Here is a 5000-nt window from a genome sequence, read left to right as displayed (position 1 = left end):
AGCAGCAGACGGCGTCGCGGCGCCGAGCGCCGGGCGGCGGCGCATCCTCAGCGCACACAGTCCTCAATCGGACCAGCACACTGCAGATGTCCACCGCGCTTCGCACCGGGCCCGCGAGGACCTACTTTGGCCGCACGGCGCCGCGTGCAGGGTGCGCCGGCGCGCAGCTGCGCCGCCTGCCGCCTCCGTCGGCCGGCGCGCCTGCCACTGGCCGCCCCCACCAGCCGGCTGTAGCGCGTGCGCCCACGCACCGCGCGGCCAGCACGCCGGGAGGCCCCCCCTCACCGGCCGGGGACGGTCCCACCCAGCCACCGCCGCGTATCGCTTCACACCCACATGCCATTCACGTTCGTGGGCATGGTGGGTATCGCTGAAACAACCGGTTGGTAGCTCAACCGATCGTCGCCATCACTGATTCACCTCTAGCGAGAACAACCGCACCACAACGGTTTACCAGTTGTTCATTTGCGTAACGTCACCAGCAAACGTAGACGTCCATCGCCATTTGCAAATTCAACGATTGTTGCATGCCTGTGTCAGGTGTCACGACACACTATGTCTGCCCACATACACGCAACAACATGTGCACGCTTCGCGAACACGTGGAAGGTGGCCCCCGTACGTATGCGATGTCCATTGCGCGAACGACTGTCAACCGGCCTCTGTCGCATGTCGCAGATGTGGAACGCAGTGCACCATGCTGTCACGGTGTGTGAGAAGAGACGACTACGTCTGACAACACGCGCCACTACATCAACAGACGGCTCATGCTGATCGCCATCCAGGGCATACCACACTGCAATCCGGCTCTTATAGGGAGACGACACATAGCTGAGTGCACAACAGTTGGACCGCATGGTTCGCCGTTGTTGGCGCAGTCGTTGTACGGTCACATGTACCACGATGTATCATTCAGTACATGAGGACCAATGTGCAGTACAGTGTGTGATTTGGACGTACAACATCAGCGGACAGTTGACACAGGCCGTACCACAGCGTAGGCTAAGTGCTTCGCCATGCGAATGCCAATGAACAACTGCGAAGGGCATTGAGCATGTACGTCCTGCTGCCATCCACATTACAGTGTATCGCTGCAAGGTGTTTAACATGAAGCGATACACTGGGGACCAGGCAGTGCGAGTAGCAAACTATATTGCGGGGGTTGCAGTTAGGCAACACTACACTAATTTAACGCGTCGTATGACAATTACAGAGCGGGTTAAGGCCCAACGTGTGTTGGGTTAAGGCCCAACGTGTGTTGGGTTAAGGCCCAACGTGTGTTGGGTTAAGGCCCAACGTGGGTTGGGTTAAGGCCCAACGTGTGTTGGGTTAAGGCCCAACGTGTGTTGGGTTAAGGCCCAACGTGTGTTGGGTTAAGGCCCAACGTGTGTTGGGTTAAGGCCCAACGTGTGTTGGGTTAAGGCCCAACGTGTGTTGGGTTAAGGCCCAACGTGTGTTGGGTTAAGGCCCAACGTGTGTTGGGTTAAGGCCCAACGTGTGTTGGGTTAAGGCCCAACGTGTGTTGGGTTAAGGCCCAACGTGGGTTGGGTTAAGGCGCAACGTGGGTTGGGTTAAGGCCCAACGTGGGTTGGGTTAAGGCGCAACGTGGGTTGGGTTAAGGCGCAACGTGGGTTGGGTTAAGGCGCAACGTGGGTTAGGTTAAGGCGCAACGTGGGTTAGGTTAAGGCGCAACGTAGGTTAGGTTAAGGCGCAATATAGGTTAGGTTAAGGCGCAATATAGGTTAGGTTAAGGCGCAATATAGGTTAGGTTAAGGCGCAATATAGGTTAGGTTAAGGCGCAATATAGGTTAGGTTAAGGCGCAATATAGGTTAGGTTAAGGCGCAACGTAGGTTAGGTTAAGGCGCAACATAGGTTAGGTTAAGGCGCAACATAGGTTAGGTTAAGGCGCAACATGGGTTAGGTTAAGGCGCAATATGGGTTAGGTTAAGGCACAATATGGGTTAGGTTAAGGCACAATATGGGTTAGGTTAAGGCACAATATGGGTTAGGTTAAGGCACAATATGGGTTAGGTTAAGGCACAATATGGGTTAGGTTAAGGCACAATATGGGTTAGGTTAAGGCACAATATGGGTTAGGTTAAGGCACAATATGGGTTAGGTTAAGGCACAATATGGGTTAGGTTAAGGCACAATATGGGTTAGGTTAAGGCACAATATGGGTTAGGTTAAGGCACAATATGGGTTAGGTTAAGGCACAATATGGGTTAGGTTAAGGCACAATATGGGTTAGGTTAAGGCACAATATGGGTTAGGTTAAGGCACAATATGGGTTAGGTTAAGGCACAATATGGGTTAGGTTAAGGCACAATATGGGTTAGGTTAAGGCACAATATGGGTTAGGTTAAGGCACAATATGGGTTAGGTTAAGGCACAATATGGGTTAGGTTAAGGCACAATATGGGTTAGGTTAAGGCACAATATGGGTTAGGTTAAGGCACAATATGGGTTAGGTTAAGGCACAATATGGGTTAGGTTAAGGCACAATATGGGTTAGGTTAAGGCACAATATGGGTTAGGTTAAGGCACAATATGGGTTAGGTTAAGGCACAATATGGGTTAGGTTAAGGCACAACGTGGGTTAGGTTAAGGCACAACGTGGGTTAGGTTAAGGCACAACGTGGGTTAGGTTAAGGCACAACGTGGGTTAGGTTAAGGCACAACGTGGGTTAGGTTAAGGCACAACGTGGGTTAGGTTAAGGCACAACGTGGGTTAGGTTAAGGCACAACGTGGGTTAGGTTAAGGCACAACGTGGGTTAGGTTAAGGCACAACGTGGGTTAGGTTAAGGCACAATACGGGTTAGGTTAAGGCACAATACGGGTTAGGTTAAGGCACAATACGGGTTAGGTTAAGGCACAATACGGGTTAGGTTAAGGCACAATACGGGTTAGGTTAAGGCACAATACGGGTTAGGTTAAGGCACAATACGGGTTAGGTTAAGGCACAATACGGGTTAGGTTAAGGCACAATACGGGTTAGGTTAAGGCACAATACGGGTTAGGTTAAGGCACAATACGGGTTAGGTTAAGGCACAATACGGGTTAGGTTAAGGCACAATACGGGTTAGGTTAAGGCACAATACGGGTTAGGTTAAGGCACAATACGGGTTAGGTTAAGGCACAATACGGGTTAGGTTAAGGCACAATACGGGTTAGGTTAAGGCACAATACGGGTTAGGTTAAGGCACAATACGGGTTAGGTTAAGGCACAATATGGGTTAGGTTAAGGCACAATATGGGTTAGGTTAAGGCACAATATGGGTTAGGTTAAGGCACAATATGGGTTAGGTTAAGGCACAATATGGGTTAGGTTAAGGCACAATATGGGTTAGGTTAAGGCACAATATGGGTTAGGTTAAGGCACAATATGGGTTAGGTTAAGGCACAATATGGGTTAGGTTAAGGCACAATATGGGTTAGGTTAAGGCACAATATGGGTTAGGTTAAGGCACAATATGGGTTAGGTTAAGGCACAACGTGGGTTAGGTTAAGGCACAACGTGGGTTAGGTTAAGGCACAACGTGGGTTAGGTTAAGGCACAACGTGGGTTAGGTTAAGGCACAACGTGGGTTAGGTTAAGGCACAACGTGGGTTAGGTTAAGGCACAACGTGGGTTAGGTTAAGGCACAACGTGGGTTAGGTTAAGGCACAACGTGGGTTAGGTTAAGGCACAATACGGGTTAGGTTAAGGCACAATACGGGTTAGGTTAAGGCACAATACGGGTTAGGTTAAGGCACAATACGGGTTAGGTTAAGGCACAATACGGGTTAGGTTAAGGCACAATACGGGTTAGGTTAAGGCACAATACGGGTTAGGTTAAGGCACAATACGGGTTAGGTTAAGGCACAATACGGGTTAGGTTAAGGCACAACGTGGGTTAGGTTAAGGCACAACGTGGGTTAGGTTAAGGCACAACGTGGGTTAGGTTAAGGCACAACGTGGGTTAGGTTAAGGCACAACGTGGGTTAGGTTAAGGCACAACGTGGGTTAGGTTAAGGCACAACGTGGGTTAGGTTAAGGCACAATACGGGTTAGGTTAAGGCACAATACGGGTTAGGTTAAGGCACAATACGGGTTAGGTTAAGGCACAATACGGGTTAGGTTAAGGCACAATACGGGTTAGGTTAAGGGACAATACGGGTTAGGTTAAGGCACAATACGGGTTAGGTTAAGGCACAATACGGGTTAGGTTAAGGCACAATACGGGTTAGGTTAAGGTACACATTGTTGTAAGGAAAGGTGTTTTGGGGGGGGGGGGGCCGGTTTGTTGATTGTGATTATCGTAAGTAAATGACTGCGGCATCATCTGATTTGCCACGTCAGGGTGCACCTTTGGCTCATAACAGGCGGCGCTCTGATTCCATGCTTGTGGCAGACCTGTGTCTTTCATTCCTGCCATTGTTTGTGTGCTGTGACAGGAGGCAGTATTGTGATGTTGGGTGTACCCCTGTGTAGGACATGTGTGGGTGTTGGTGGCTTAGCTGAGCAATGGTGGTTGTCGGAAGGGTGGGATATTCTGTTTTGTGAGTGGACCTCCCGGTCTGGTTATGATAGTGTGGATAGTCTAATGTGGCGGAGAGGATGCACTGGGTGTTGTTCCATGCTGGTGCTTACATATTGTCTCTGTGCCTGTTACAGGCAGAGAGTAGTGCGTGATAAGAGTGTCTGGCTGACGTGTGGTTGTGATTGTGAGCAGAGTCTTTCAGCATGTATACGGACAGTTGTATACATTATCTGTATTTTGATGGCTCTATCTATTACTAATCAGCGCCGTGTATACGTTTCATCCGGTTCCAGTCGAAACTGTTGTATCTCTGTACATTAGTGACACGGCGAGGCCGCCATGTAGTTACTCGTCTCGGCAGCTTCCACCGGTGTATGGCAAATGATTATAAGGAATCAGTCTAGTCGTCAATACCGATAGTGTGACGTCACATGTCTGGGGTGGGGGACGCTGCGCCCTTCCGGTGGGTCATGGC

This window comes from Schistocerca americana, unplaced genomic scaffold, assembly GCF_021461395.2.
Source record: "Schistocerca americana isolate TAMUIC-IGC-003095 unplaced genomic scaffold, iqSchAmer2.1 HiC_scaffold_924, whole genome shotgun sequence".
Taxonomy (NCBI): domain Eukaryota; kingdom Metazoa; phylum Arthropoda; class Insecta; order Orthoptera; family Acrididae; genus Schistocerca; species Schistocerca americana.
Note: the sequence above shows the minus strand (reverse complement) of the source record.